The following is a 16,765-nucleotide window of genomic DNA, read 5'->3' as shown; positions in this document are numbered from 1 at the left end:
AGTGTGGGTGTGTTTTTCCCGACTTCAAGTGACTGTGACTTGGATTAACACTGACATTATCATTTTAGCACAGATAGACCTGACCATAATGGAGAATATATTCACTGGCCTGAGGGTATGACTGAGAATTTTTTTTTAAGGCTGGGTCAGCCGTAGGTTTATTGTGTCCTGTTATGGACAGAATGAAGACACTCAGCATGCTGTTTCAAAGGTCAAGGCTTATCTGATTTCAGTACATCTTTACCTCTGACAGATAATGGAATCTTAATAGAAGAGAGCTTTTCCTTTTCTTCTCTTTTCTTTTCCTTTCCTTGCCTTCCCTTCCCCTGCCTTCTTCTGCCTTCCCCTGCCTTCCTCTGCCTTCTCCTGCCTTCCTCTGCCTTCCCCTACCTTCCCCTGCCTTCCCCTGCTTGCCTTCCCCTGCCTTCCCTTCCCTTCCCTCCCCTCCCCTCCCCTCCCCTCCCCTTCCCTTCCTTTCTTTGCTTAGGTAGATGCACCAGAGGAAATTTACTGCTGTGAAATACATGCCTTCCAAGTTATTAGGTACCTTTAGAGACCCAAATCCTGTCTACTTTTCTGAGCTTTCCTGAGACTCAAACACAGTGCTATTTCTTTTGTCATTTCTTCCTGAAAATCTCATTCATGTCAAACAGCTCATGTATAATTATTTATAAGTGGCTTATTACAAATTTGAACAAATAACTATAAGCCTAGAAGGCAAAATAAGATATTCAGTCCACACACATTTATTGATCAGCTAATATATGGCAGGAAACAACTTTGGCCCTGGGAATACCAAGTTGAATAACACTTATTTCTTGATTTAAAAAAAGAAAATGGTGGTGTGTTTTGGGATTACTACTTTAAATAATGGTGAAGTAATTTGGTTAGACTAATCCTCCCAGAGATAAGATTTATAAAATCTGGAAATAATACATTTGTATGTATATGTATATATCTATACATCTATATTTATATCTCTATATATGTATATCTATATCTACCAAACAACTTGAAGGCAGCAGATAATGACTAATACCAGGTAAAAATGGCAGAGGATGTTACCTTTGAAAGATGAAATATAACAGGTGATATTTGTTATTTTGAAGCTCTTTGCTTGTGTGTCTGCTCAAACCTACAGAAGCTTCTGAGGGCAAAAAGCCAATGTCTTACTGCCTTGAGGAATCAGGGAATGGAGTCTGTGGCTAGAAAAATAGCTTTAAAGTTAGGGAGAAATCCTGGAAGGAAGAGATACAAAGTGACTTAGGCCCCAAAACTGCACTGAACATAAGAACTAGGAAGACCGGTAGGAGAAGGAAGGGAAGAATGAAGGGGGGTAAACAGAAGGGGGAATGAACCATGAGAGACTATGGACTCCGGGAAACAAACAGGGCTTCAGAGGGGAGTGGGGTGGGGGATTGGGATAGGCTGGTGATGGGTATTAAGGAGGGCACATATAGCATGGAGCACTGGGTGTTATATGCAAACAATGAATCATGGAACATTGCATCAAAAACTGGGGATGTACTGTATGGTGACTAATATAACAAAACAAAAATTATTTTTTAAAAAAGAAAATCCACTAAGATACTTAGTGCTAAACTGGCTAAACTGTCTGGCATTCTTGGGGAAAATTCTGTGGGGCCCAACAAAACAACAACAACCAACAAACAAAATAAGCAAACAAATGAGAAAACACAGCATCTGGAAGTTGAAAGAATTATGCAGAAATATCAGATTGTGGTCTCCCCTAGGGAACAGAATTTGGAGTTTGAATCTAAGCAAGTTATCTGGTTCTAGAAGAAAAAATTATCACTCATCATAGTAACATAGCAATATCTAATTTCTACAACTTATTATCCATAATATCTAGTGTATGAAGAAAATAAGTGTGAAGAAACAAAAATTGGCCCACATTCAGGAAAAAGCAGATAATATAAATTGATCTTTCAATAACCTGGATGACACGATTAGCAGAAAAGGACTTTAAAGCAGCAAGTATAAACATTTTTAAGGACATAAAGGAAGACATATATGTAATGAATAAAATGATGAAGAGTCTCAGCAAAGGAATAAAAACTAAATAAAAAGGATATTCATAGCTTAAATATACCACTGCAATATACAATAACTACACTTTGAAGATAACAGAGAAAGAGTACATGTATTTGAAGATGGATTAATAGAAAGTATCAATGTGAAGAATAGAGAGAAAAAGGATTGAGATAAAATGAACAGAGCCTTAGAGATGTGTAATCAATACTAAGTGGTTTGACATATAGGAAATTGGAGTTCTAGAAGGAGAGGAGAAAGATAATAGGATTAAAAAAATAGAATCTAAGTCCTACATTGTAGGGCCTGAATCTATCTTTTTCTCGGTTGTACCCCAGTACCCAGGATACTGTAAATATTGTGCAAGTGCATGTTTAATGATTATTAACACTTTCATGAATACATATATAGCTTCAGAGACTAAGCAAATACATTGTCTAAGTACTTGCTTTATAAAATCATGGTGAATAATTAGGTGAATATAAGTGTAAGGATCTTGGGGTCGTGGGTGGGTTCTGGTAATGTCTGACTCTTCAGAATATAAAAGTGGACATACTGGGTGCTATGGAGAATTATTTTGGTTAATTTCATGGTTCTAGGGGTTCCTGGGTGGCACAGTTGTTAAGCATCTGCCTTCAGCTCAGGGCGTGGTCCCAGGGTCCTGGGATCGAGCCCCACATCAGGCTTCTCCACTGGGAGCCTGCTTCTTCCTCTCCCACTCCCCCTGCTTGTGTTCCCTCTCTCGCTGACTGTCTCTCTCTGTCAAATAAATAAATAAAATCTTAAAAAAAAATTCATGGTTCTAAATCATTGACTCTTCTGTTTTTATCCTGATTTTCCAGTGACCAGCTTTATTTTTTCTCTCATGTTCTATTTCTGAGGCCTATGCTGGGGTGCCAAAATAGAAGTGTACCATTAATTATTGAGTAGCCTTAGCTGTCTGCTCAATAGAGTGACATTCAAACTGCACCAAGTTGACATGCTTGACACTTGGGTCAAGGACTTGCAAAACAAAATGAGTTAAATATGGAGCAGGGACACTGTGTAAGAACAGAGACTGATAGGAAAGGGAACCAAATATGATGACTCACTGTCTTCACAGTAAAGACGTGGGATCTTACTTAGATAAATTTCAGGAGTTATTGTTTAAGCTCTGGATATTTCAAGGTGCACGTATGTGAGCTCTGGAAAAATACAGTGAATCCGAGAGTCTTGTTTCTTCCAACTCCGGGCAAAACCAAAACTGAGGGTAATGATAGACCATGTAATATATGGTCTTTTTAATGGTGCTCAGATGAATATAAGATAACTGAAAGTTCTGGAGTGAGGGCACACATTTTCAAGAAAGAAGAGGAATAATAATTTTGTGAAGGGAAGTGCTTTTGTTTTGTTTTTGTTTTTGATGAGTTCATACATCTATGGTGTAGTTCTTTTCAAATCCACTCTAATGATAAATTAAAATAAAGTCCAATATTTTGTGAAGCATTTCGTGTGCAGGAAAGAAAGTGAGGGAAAGAAAAATTTCACCCACGGTGTAGTGAAACTAACACTTAAAGCCAAGTGACCTAGCCACATACCGGTGTTTCCCCTAATCAAAAACTTTGAGTAAGATTTTGGGTAATCATGTCTTTTCTCTAAACTTACATTCCTCGTATATAACATAAAAGTTTCTTTAGTCCTTTTCAGTTTTGTGAAAAAAACGAAAGAAAAACACATTATAAGTGTTGGCAGTTATTTTCCATAGAGAGAACCGTGTAACTACCCCAAGGATTGCTTCTGCTTTTATGTGCCCACCAATACCACTATTATATATTTAAGCAAAAACATACATGGCTAATGCATAGACTTCCTTGGGTAATCCTGTAATTTTCTGGTAAATTGAAAATTTGGGGAAGAAGTAAAAGTACTTTTAAGAACAGGAAGCCTAAGGAATTTGAGGAGATACTGGGGAATTTATTTCCTCTTCACTCTACTGCTGTGTTGTTTCTTTAAAGGCACGAGTCCTTATTTATTCATTCTACAAATATTTATTGATCACCTACTACATACTAGGCACTGCTTTAGGAGATGTAAATAGAACAGAAATCCCTGCCCACGTGACACTTGTAGTTTGAGACTTATTCCCTTTTGTGACCAGTCCCTGTGTAAGTTATAAGTTGATCCTCACTGTTTTTAAAGGAAAATAAATTCCAGTATTAAAACAAATGGGTGGAAATGTTCAGTGTTGAATAAAGAAACGTTCTGCCTGGGAAATAAGATGGTGGCAGACAAATGTGCCTGCTTGGAACCTGAGAGGATAGAATTCTACAAGTCCTGCATCACGTTTTGTCCCTGTAGGTGGAAAGAGCCAACACATTCAAAGCCAGATCCATCCAAAGTCACCCATTTTTATATAAAACCATCTAGCCCAGACACAACCGTCATATGTTACAATTTTCCCTGCCAAAAAACTAATTGGCTCAGGCTGACTTTGAATTCATCCCAGATTTACACAAAACTTGCTGAAACGTTTGTCTACCTCAAGAAAACTTTTGATAAACCCAGTTCCTGGTTTCAGCTTTTTACAAAAACCTGAAACCAAGCAAGATTTTCTTGGTTTCCTGTTTGGTGCGAAGGTATTACAAACTCTAATTATGAGGCCTCAAGGGAACACAAGGGAAGACAGACACAAAAGGAAAAATCTCTGAGACAGGTAATTAAGGAGAAAAAAACACAACAGGAAAACAAATAAGAATGAGTAGCTTGGCTGAAATTGCAAAATTATTAATAATATATTTATATTTAAAATGTTTATATGTTTTAATGCTATTTAACAGGTCTGCATTTCTGGATGCATTTTATTCTTAAAAGTTAGGAATTTTCAGAATGAATGCCAAACCTTTACAGAGGTTGATCCATAAATAGAAAATACGGATCAAAGCACTCTCTCTTCCACCCTCAACCCTGTAAGGTTTCATATTTCCCCCTTTTTATTGACATTCAAAGATGAGTTAGCATAAAATGGAAAAACAATTCACTTGGAAATGGTGTTTGAGTCATATATAGAGCATACCACACAGTTGAGATTTAAATGATCAAATTACTTTGCCTTTGGGTGACTTAATCAACGAAATCAGTCCTGATTTTTGATTTCAGTTTTTTTCATTCAAAATGTGCCAAGCAATCAGATTGTGTTGTTAAATTTTCCCCCATCCATCCTTAGTTTTAGGTCAAGGTACATCAAGAGAGTCGACTCTGATGGCTTTTGTTCTTGACTTTGACTTGGTAAGATCTTTCAAATTTGAGGACATTGAAGTGTTTTTATTTTTAAGTCAGGGAGGCTTATTTCCTGTAAGTGTTGTTTTGATACTGAAGATCCTTTCTATTGAAATGGAAACATCTGTGAATATGTTGTTATTTCATTAATGAAGTAGATCTGCCCTCTCCTGGGAGGTATATCAACTCAAGCATTTATTCACTTAATACAATATGAGAATAGTGCTAGAGCATAAAACCAGATGACAAATTATGTTGAACATATACATGGTTTAAACAAAATTTAGAGAGGGCAAGAAGGGGTAGTATAAGTGGAGATGGCTGCAGTTTAGCTGGGTGGTTAAGGAGACATGGGGATTGGAAGGGAGTGATTAACATGCCAAGTCAAGAAAATGGTAGGATTAAAGGAAAGAATTGAGGAGGAAGACAAACTGATAAGAACGTATTTACTGAAGTTATTCTCTCTTGCTTACGATGTCTGAATGGCCCAATAGACTACATTTGATACACTTGGTAAGACAGGGAGATCCATTGTTTTTTTGACAGCAAAGCATGAAAAATTAGTACTCACTTTGTTTTGTGGTTCATTTTTTTTGGAAGGGATTTTTATAATTATTATGTTCCATTAGCCAACATATAGTATATCATTAGTTTTTGATGTGCTATTCAGTGATTCATTAGTTGCGTCTAACACCCAGTGCTCATCACAACATGTGCCCTCCTTAATGCCCATCACCCGGTTACTCCATCCCCCCACCCGTCTCCCTTCTGTAACCCTCAGTTCGTTTCCTGAAGTCCAGAATCTCTCATGGTTTGTTTTGTTTATCTTTTAAAAAATAACATGTGATTTTGGGACACCTGGCTGGCTCAGTCGGTTGAGCGTCTGACCCTTGGTTTTGGCGGGGGTCATGATCTCAGGGTCCTTAGACTGAGCCTCACGTGGGGCTCTGTGGTCAGCAGGGAGTCTGCTTGAGATTCTTCTCCCCCCCAACCCTCTGTGTGTGTGTGTGTGTGTGTGTGTACACCTCAAGTAACACTATTCAGCTATGAGAAAGAAGGACATCCTGCCATTGAATGAAACATCAACATCATGGATAAAACTTGAGGGCATTATCCTAAGTGAAATAAACCAGACCAAGAAAGACAAAACTCTGCCTGGCATCACTTACATGTGGAAATTAAAAAAAAAAAAAAATCGAACTCATAGAAACAGTGCAGAAGAGTTAGAAAAGTGGTTGCCAGGGGGTGTGGGAAAAACAGTGAAGTTGGTAAAAGGATACAAACTTTCAGCTATAAAATGAGTTAAGGTCTGAGGATCTAATGTGTAACATGGTGACTATCATTGATAACAACTTACTATATAATAAAGAACAGAACTGAAATATTCTTGTATATATACATGTATATATGTATATGTGGTAACAGATGTGTTAACTGGATGGGAGGAATCCTTTCACAGTGTATACAAATATCAAGTCATCACGGAGTACACTTCAAGTGTTTCACCATTTTATATGTCAACTACACCTCAAGAAATCTGAAAAATAAATTATTAGGGATAAATGCCACAAGAACAAATCTTGAAATACACCAAAGTTTAATACCGTTGAAATAAAATTATAATGTAGTGATCCAAAAGTAATGAGCCAATACCAATATTATCAATTTACAAATGTGTCTTTCCCATTTGATCATAAAATTCTTGATAGCAGAGACTGTTTTTTTTCTCAATTTTGTTTCCTGAAGTTCAATCCAAGGCCTGGCATATAATAAGGAGCCTATAGTTATTGAATGGCTAAAAAATAAACTATGTGGGGGTAAAGATAATTTATATTTGCAGTATATAATAGTAGATGTTATGGCAGTATGACTAAATAATCTTATTTCCTTTCCTTTTTTAATGAAAATCATAAAATAATCGATTTTATAGATTAGTTTCTAAGGAACCTCCCACAACTACTTTTAAGAAAGAAGTACACTCCTTCTTAGGCAGTAAAGGGTGGTGTTCTGTTTTTGTTTTGTTGTTTTTTGTTTTTTTCTTTTCCTGCCTTATTGTATACCGCCTAGTCTTAGGTGGTAGATCTGATCTGCAAAGTTCGGCCTCAGTTCATATTTTTCGTCAGAATATTCCTAAATTTTTATTACATGGTTAGTCCTTTCTTTTCCTGCAGAAAATATGGAGACCCATGTATAATAAAAATAAGTCAGTGTTTATTTTAAGTAATTCTATACTCTTCCATTTCCATTTTAAAAAATTTTAAGTCTTTTTTTTTTTTTTTTTTTTTTTTTTTTTTTTTTTTACCACACTAAGGACATTAATATTTTAAAAGAAGCACAAACTTTCCATCAAAGGGACAAATCTGGAATTCTTTTCTTTACTAGGTTTTGTTTTTGGTTTTTTGAGGTTTTTTTCCCCTTATAAATAACTCTTTGTCCTCTTGAATAATGGAATCATTTGACACACCCTCACCTCAAATTTCATTTTGAAGGTGAGCCTCACTTGTTTACTCCAGTCAATGCTGCAAATAGGTACTTCTGACTTTGTTACTGCAGTTGTGTTATTTTTACTTCTTCTATTTTCCATGTATAATAATGATGATAATATAAAATGTTCACATCATGCTTACTGTGTATCTGCCACAGTTTTAATCACTTACATCCACACCCCCACTTTTAGCTAGTCACAGGGAGGATAATAATTTACCTAAGATCACATAGTAAGTGGTGGAGCTACGATCAAGACTCAGGGAGTCTTCCTCTAGAATCTGCCCTTTTTCTCACTACGGAGATCCAAAGTTTCAAAATCCCAAATTAAGAAATGAATCAGCATGTATTAATTTACTCATGGGTGCAATAGGGAAGCATATTTCCATTCAGGACTGTCCCCCCAAATTAGTAATACAGGGTCACTATGACTAGGACACATCTTCTTCCTCAAAACCAAGTCTTCATTCTAAGGTCTGCCATGGTGTGGCTTTCCTAAATTAGCAGACAGAAGTGATAAAAGATGTATGAAGAGTATCATTGCATGGATTTAGCAAAAATTGCTTCAATTTTTATTATATTAGGTACCTAGTGATTTTGAAAAGTAGTGTGTTTATTTCAAATAAAAGGAATTATCAAGAGATTTTAAAAAGACAGCCAAGAGCACAGATACTGTTACTATATAAAAATGATGCATTTTAGATCTGAGGTGCTCTCAGTTGGGGACTAAATAATTCAAAGGACTTCCCTTTTTAGTGTTTAATACATGTTTCTGCCAATTTACTAAGCAGAGATAAGCAACGCTTTATTTGCATACAATTATTTGGGGTTAAAATTTCAACTAAAATTGAGGTATTCAAATTTAGCTCATCCACGATGACACCCTGAAGTCAGGTTTTTGTTATCAAAATGCTTGCAGAAAAGCCTCAAGGATGGAAAGAATGTCTAATATTCCTATTTTATAGTGTCTAGTATTCTTTCTTTCTTTCTTTCTTTCTTTCTTTCTTTCTTTCTTTCTTTTTCTTTCTTTTTTCTTTTTCTTTCTTTCTCTCTCTTCTCTTTCTTTCTTCCTTCCTTCCTCCCTCCCTCCCTTCCTTCCTTCCTTCCTTCCTTCCTTCCTTCCTTCCTTCCTTCCTTCCTTCCTCCTTTCACCTGCAAATAACATTTTATCTTCAATATAATTAATGAAAAATATTGAGTGATAGTCTTCAGACTGGGGATTGAATAATAACAGCATAGAAAGAGAGTAAGTTCAACTTAAGTTGGATATAAAGCAAAGAACAAGCACATTTGAAGTAAAACTTGTTCTCTAAACTAAATTGTTCTCCCTCTTCATGCATGTACAAGCTTGGTGTTATGAGAAAGATGTAGAAAGTTCCCAAGTTTCACCCCTTTCTACAAAGCTATGTTCTCTCTTCTTTGCTGATTCATTTTTACTTGTCCTTTAAATTTTTGCTTCAAGTGTCATCCCTGGCAAAACTTTCTTGATTCTGTTTTGTCACTTTTCTCCAAGCTTCCAAAACACCCTGACAGCTCTATCATTGTATTTATCTGATTGATTTGGAATCGTCTGCTTACCCATATACTCTCATATACTTGAATCTTAGGTCTTCAAGGATGAAGGTTAAGTCTTATTTATCTTTGTAGCACAACGTTTAGTACAACGTGGACATTCTATAAATGTTGAAATAAATTTAAAAGCTACATTGGTACTGTTAGTCATGCAGCAGTGGTCAAAATCAAATTATATTTCTTTTTAGACTTTTACTTCAACAAATTGCTAATTATTAGGCTTTTTAGAACATGATGGAACTTGTTTAGCCTGGTTCCCTGGTGTGAAATTCAGAGCTTGGGCAATTTAAGCATATCTTTGAAAATATAAGCTTATTTGCATAAGTTTATGTAACAAATGACGAATGGCCTTGGATGATGAAAATGAAAAACTCAATTCATCCATTTCTTTTCATATAGGCATTAAATAAAAATTCTAAAAAATTGAGCTGTATACATGTATGGTAAGGCTTATATTACATGGGCATATATGTACAATGTATGTAAATAAGTATTTATAAAATACATAGATACACAATTTTAATATAGTGGGGTAAGGAAGTCATTAATTTGGTGAAATATAATGTGATATGCCCAATTTTTTTCTTTTTAATGCATAAGATTTGCATTTAGACATGGACTTGAATTCTGAGCCTATAACTCATGAGCTATGTGACTTTGGACAAGTTATTTAAACTGTCTCATCCTCAGTATTCCTCATGTGGCACCAGTAATACGTATCTTGCAAAATTCTGATTAGGATCAAATGAGATATTATACTTAAAGTGTTTACCATCATTTCTGCCATCTAGCAGGTGGTCAATAAATGATGGCCTTGTTTTTGTGGTTATTATCCTAACATAAAAACAAGGGATTTCAGTAATGTTTATTTTCTTCCTTGACTTTAGTTTCCTCATCTGTCCAATGGTAATTCCACTCTTTACCTCGCTGGTGGTTATGGAGGTCAAAAAGGATAACGTCTCTGAAGGTACTTTCTAAAATGAACAGTGTTACACAAAATAAACTAACAGCTAAAGCTATTTTGTTTTTATTTTAAAGACTGGAGTCCTGGCATGACACAAAGGAAAATGTTGCAGTTCTATATGTTACAGATCAACCCCTCTCAATTTCCTGCATGACTTCTTTTTCATTTTCTACTATCTGGTCACCAAGACTCTTTTGGTTTCCTTCGCTTCTCGCTGTGTGGGAGACCGAATCAGTACGGAAGCAGTCTCCACCAGTTAATTGGAGGAAGCAATTGTCTATTTTTCTGATTGTGTACAAAACCCTAGGCTCTGTTTTATCCGTTTAACCAGGTTTGCTACATGAGTGCATCCTCAAAAATGCCAGTAAGTGCTTTCGGGCTTAAAAAAAAATTAGGTCTAAGTGAAGTTTTATTTATTCCATTAAACATTCTTTCCAAGTCTGCCTGTGTCTCTTTTTGTCATAGCTCTAATGTTTCAGTCAAACTTGGTTTGATCCTTGAAACGTTCCTCAAATTCATTCTTCTTTCCAGTATTGGTATTTATGTAGTCACACTAAGCCCGAGCATTTCAGCTTGACAAAATTCTGCTCTGAAAAACTATAGCCCTACTTATTTTTGAGAGCTATTTCTTTTTCTTGGAATTTAATAGCACAATTTAGGGTCCTTTAAAGGTTTGTTGAAAACATTATATAGCAAAAAGCCAGAAGATGTTATATTTGTACTTGTTTCTGAGCAAGAAAATTCTCAGGAACTTGAAAACAGCTGTAAAATTATTATTTGTTAGTAATGCCCCTCCAGAAGACTCAAGATACCATAACAGTTTTTATTTTTCAGTTTTCAAATACCTCCCTTTTCTATATATTTCCATGTGGGATATAAAATCAACAAGATCTTGACTTTACTTCCTTGGCTATTATTGCATACTCCTCTTTGGAATTGTCAGGCTGTGCTCTTACGCCCTTACTGTTCAATAGTAGATCTTCATTGGTCAAAATTTTACACCTTTCCAAGGTACTAAGTCCAAAGTGGACCATGGAGACTACTAAGTGTGAATTCCGAGCAGTTTAGCAAAAAATTCACGAAAGACCTCTTACTCTTGGAGAGGCCAAGGTTAAAAGCATGAACTTTCTTGTTAGATTGAAAATCAGTTCAAAATCTAGTGTTAGGTTTTAAAAGCTGGATGACCTTGTGCAAATTATTTTACTTCTCTGAGTTTTAATTTCACTTTCTGTAAAGCAAGAATAGTAGTACCCATTTTATGAGGTAAAGTTGAAATTAAATAAGACAATAATTACTATGATTATAGTTTGCCATTAAAACAAAAACAGAGCCAGAACACAGTGGAGAAGTGAGATTCCCCTACGTTCTTGAGTAGTTCTAAAATACAGAATTTTGCATATGGCATTTGAATCAAGGAGGCTTTTAACCTTAAGAAACAGGAATCCCAACCGTTCTGGCTTATACGAACAGGGGCTTACTTAATTATTTATCTTCAGAGAATAGTGCAGAGGTAGACAATTGTTCTGGGTTTAGAAACTTTAGGATATCAAAATTAATATCTCTGAAAAATCTCTTGTACTTTACCTCATGGTTGCAAGAATGTTGCTGTAACCCCAGCACTCACATAGATGTAAAAATCCTTACCAGAATATTACCAAGGTGAATCAAATACTGTATAAGAAGGCTAAGTGATTTTTTCCAGCAAGGTTTTCATATCATGTACATGCACAATGAAAACCAATGTAAGCAACCATATTAAAAATGTTTTTGAAAACATTAAAAAATCTGTAGGATCATCTTAATAGTTGTAGGAGAAGCATTTGATGAGCTTAAATATCCAGCAAACCAGGAAATAAAAGGGAACTTCCTCAATCGAATAAATGACATCTATAAAAACCTATGGCTGACATTATACTTAATAATAAAACACTGAATGCTTTTCCCCTGACATTGTGAATAAGGCAAGAATGTTCATTCTTACAGTTCCTGATATACATTGTAATGGAGGTCCTAGCTCATGCGGTGATTGGGGGAAAAAAAAGGACATAAAAGGCATATAGATTGGAAAGGAAGAAATAAACTGTCACTCTTTGCAGATTATATACAGATTATATAATTCTTTATGTAGAAAGTCCTAAGAAATCAACCAAAAAGCTGCTAGAGGGGCGCCTGGGTGGCTCAGTCGTTAAGCATCTGCCTTCGGCTCAGGGCGTGATCCTGGCGTTCTGGGATCGAGCCCTGCATGGGGCTCCTCTGCTAAGAGCCTGCTTCTTCCTCCCCCACTCCTCCTGCTTGTGTTCCCTCTCTCACTGGCTGTCTCTCTCTCTCTGTTAAGTAAATAAATAAAATCTTAAAAAAAAAAAGCTGCCAGAATAAGTGAATTTACAAAGATCACAGGATACAAAACCATACTAAAAATCAGTTGGATCTCTGTGTACTCGTAATGAACAATTGGAAAAACAATGCCATTTATGATATAATCAAAACAAAATACTTAGAGACAAATTTAACAAAATATGTATTTATGCAAGAAAAATAAAAATGTAAAAAATATATCCACACAAAGACTATCATATTCATGATAGTCCCAAACTAGAAACAACCCAAATGCTCATCAACAGATGAATAGGTAAACAAATTATGACATATCCAAACAATGTAATGTTACCTAGCAGGAAAAAGCAATGGACTATTGATACACTCAGCAACATGAAAAAAATCTCACAGACATTATGCTAAATAAAAGAAGTCATACACAACAGACCACATACTCTATGGATGGATCCTTATTTACAGGAAGTAGATCGGCCATTGTTTGGATTGAGGCATGTGGAGAGTGTTGACTGTAAAGTGGTACAAGAAAACTTCTGGGGATGATAGAAATGTTCTATATTTTGATTATGGTCATATTTGTCAAAATTCATGGAAAAGTTGACATTATATGGGTACATTTTTTTCTGTGTGTAGATTATACCTTGAAAAGATTGATTTATAAATAAAAAAGGAATGTTAACCTTTAAGTCGCAATTATTCATGGAAAATGTTCTAGGTAGAAAGGGCAGGGTGGTGATGCATCATTGACTAGAAATGATACAACTGTCCTCAGAAGGTAGGGAGTTAACACTGGTGCCTACATGGTAATCAGAACCTGTTGCGTCGCTTCGGGGAAGAAAACACTGAGCAGCAAAATTCTAAAGTGAATGAAAATATGTCCAATTTACAATCAAATAAAAATGCTGTGGGCATAAAGCCAAAGAATATTCTTGGATTAGACTTTGTTTAGCACTCTAAATTTAACCAGCTAGAATTCTTTAAGTACATTTCTATTCAACATTTTGAAGTGAAGTATTTACTTCTTATTTGAGAAACTACACTTCCTCTGAAAGACAGAAGAAGGTCCATTTTTCTTTGTAATAAAGAATGGGGTGGTTTATTATAGCTTTAGTATATAATGAGCACAATCTGCAGACATCTCCGTGCCCCTACACACACGCAGACACACACACATTGGGTCAAATTTGAGCCAAGGCTGGTGAAAAGCTAGAGGATATAAATTGAGCTGTACTTACAGAAGTGATATCGCTAACTTCCATCTTGTGAATAGAGATACAGGTAAATCAGATAAACAGAAGAAAGAGCTTTATGATATGTGATATAACATTAAAATTGTTGATCGTGAACCAATATATGGGATGTGGGAAGTTTCCCAATAGTACATTACTCTACAACACATCTTCGATTTTCATAAGCCTGGAAGGTTCTTTTATTATTTTTTTCTATTTTCCAAAACCAAGTCTTTCTTCCAAATAAATGGAATGTATATTTAAAAAACATAAACTTCCCCACTTATTATCTCAACACTCATTCTGTTGTGTGGATTGGTTCATAAATTATCCAGACAATGAAAATTCTTTTCACTGTAGCATTTGACATAACAATGAAAGCAGAATATTGAACTAGTTTTAACAAATTTGGGGAAGCAATTTATTTTCTTTATCAGGAGATGTTGTTCCCTTTAGGGAATTGAAAATTATATCCAAGATACTAATTTCCTCATAAAGAGATTTGGAGGGATTATTTTTCCCATAGAGCCAATATTCCAATTAATTCATCCAAAGAAGGAGATTTCTCAAGTTGAGCCAAACTCAAAGCACCAGAGTATGATGTCATGAATTTTAAAAAGGAAACCACTCTGCCAGATACTTGAGGTTCCAGGGCACACACACTCCGTGATTCACAATTAGGCTGATTGACTATATGATTTGTCGACTAGTCTTTCTGCGAGGTAAACACCGCTCAACACCGAAAGCTGGCTGTTTCCCTTTTCTCAAAAATCTATTTGGGACAACATGTAATAAAATTCTTATTCTTTAGAATAGCCAGTCTTTTCAAAAATGCTCCTAAATATTCTTTGCCTCAAAAAGAGTGCTGAGACATGAAAGACATTTGAAAAGGCAAAACGAAAGCCAGATAACACAGAAAAACTTACTTGCTTCCTATGTTTATAAACACTTGCACTAACATGGATCTGATATTTGGTTGTGTCGTTCCCAGTAATGCAGCCAGACTGATGGTTGTTCTGGGTTTTTCTCTTCAGTGTAGGAGCTTCTGTGTGGACAACCATGAAGCTTTACACCATCGCATCATGGCTGAAGCGAAGCGAGAACCAATGCATCTAAGTGAAAAGGATAGAAATCATTAAAAAAAAAAATGAAGGCAAAGGTATTCCCACTTAATCTATTGAGTATTTCCCCACTTTATTTTCCAGACAGACGTTGAAATATGAAGCTATCTGGCTCAAAATTTGGCACCTGGGGACACTAAGTGACATTGTGCCTAGGGAAAACACCCTACTATACAACTCAAGTCATATTAAAAAGGAAGAAGAAAAAATATTTAATTCTAAAACAAGAATGAACAGTGTTAATAAGGAGTTTATGACACATGTTTTCAAGAGTTGTTTTTTGGGTGTGTGTGTGTGTCACAAGACAAAAGCATAATCCACGTTTGTTCACGAATACTCAGAAATGTAAGATTTCCTGTACTAGAGTGTACGGAAGGGAGACATACATATTACTGCTGGTGCTCAAAACATATTTCATGGGAAAAAATGTAAAGCAACCAACTAACAGAGCTTCCAGACTGAAGGGAGGCTTATATGGCTGTATAGCCTGCCTAAATATTGCTATGCTTGTAGAGAGTGTGTATGACTTGTTTTGAAGCTGCCAGTTAAACACTTGGGGTGACAGAAGGCATATCTTCAGTGATCTATTTGAATTTTAAGAGAATGTGCTGAATTTTAAAGAAAGTGTAAGAGAGAAGGGAACTGCTATTAGGAACTGAATGGGTGCAATGATCAGTCTGGGTATATTACATAGCTTATTTAACAGACTAAAAAGGCAATGTATGGATATTAATGAGACTTGCATTTAGAGTATAAAAAGTGATCCACACTCTTTCTTGAGGACAGGCTATAACTGGAAGAAGTCATTTTTGAACGAACTGCATATTTTAAAGAATAATTTCATGTAAATATGGTGATAATTAGACATGGAGAGGTTTGCTTTGGAGAACAAGTATAAGGCTACCATCCTAATAACAACTTTACAAGTTTTGCAATTACTTAGACCTTTAGGTCATCAACGTAATGGACAAATGGTAGCCCAGATGCCAAGAACATTGAAAGAATTACAGGAATTTATCAACCAGGACCAAATGCATGAGTGCACAGTTGAACAAGTGAAATAATTGACCAATACCTCCCTGGTTTTCTCTATCTGGGTAGTACAGAAAACTATTTAATAGTGTTAAACAGAGAATATCTTTGGCTGAAATGATTTCCACAAAGGTTGGGAAGAGGCACTTTTTATATCAGACTTACCCAAAAAAATAATCTCTCCCAACAAGAGCTAGAGTGGTATAAAAGATCTCCCATAAGAGTGAAATACCTCATAGAACATTCAGACAGGAGAAGAATGGAAAATTAGGGAAATGCACTAATACTTTGAGAGATACTTTGAACAAGAGAGTCTGGAATTTTACAAAGTTTCTTAGACGCATAGGTGACTTCCTAAATTATTTATGATTAAGAATAGACTTCAGTTACAGAAAGTGCTATGGAGGATTTGCTTCTTTATATTTGAATGTGAATTAATTTCATTGGGGAGAATGAAAACTATCTCAGTATTAATGGACTTTGCATGAAAAAGTGTGCATGTGCACACACACACACACACACAGACAATATTAGACAGACTTATTGTGGTCACGTATAACCTCTAAATTTCCATGGCTTCAAGTAGTATTTACTTTTTGCTGACAAGTGTGCAAATTGGCTGCAATTCTATTTGGTCATGATCATTTCTATTCTACATGTCCTCCAGTTCTTGAACCCAGCATGACAGACTGGTTTCTATCTGGACTATATTGATGTTTTCA

At 35.7% G+C, this 16,765-nt stretch overlaps 1 long non-coding RNA gene across 1 annotated transcript in view; it reads left to right on the top strand.

Moving 5' to 3' along the window:
- The window catches only part of LOC103666996, a 296,098-nt gene extending 280,918 nt beyond the window's left edge, over positions 1 to 15,180 (top strand). The window contains exon 4 of the long non-coding RNA XR_005835195.1: positions 14,925 to 15,180. This is a non-coding gene — a long non-coding RNA (uncharacterized LOC103666996). The remainder of the gene's footprint in view (positions 1 to 14,924) is intronic.
- The last annotated feature ends 1,585 nt before the right edge of the window (positions 15,181 to 16,765 follow it).

This window comes from Ursus maritimus, unplaced genomic scaffold (assembly GCF_017311325.1).
Source record: "Ursus maritimus isolate PB19 unplaced genomic scaffold, ASM1731132v1 scaffold_17, whole genome shotgun sequence".
NCBI lineage: Eukaryota > Metazoa > Chordata > Mammalia > Carnivora > Ursidae > Ursus > Ursus maritimus.
This window is presented reverse-complemented; position numbering and strand designations above follow the sequence as displayed.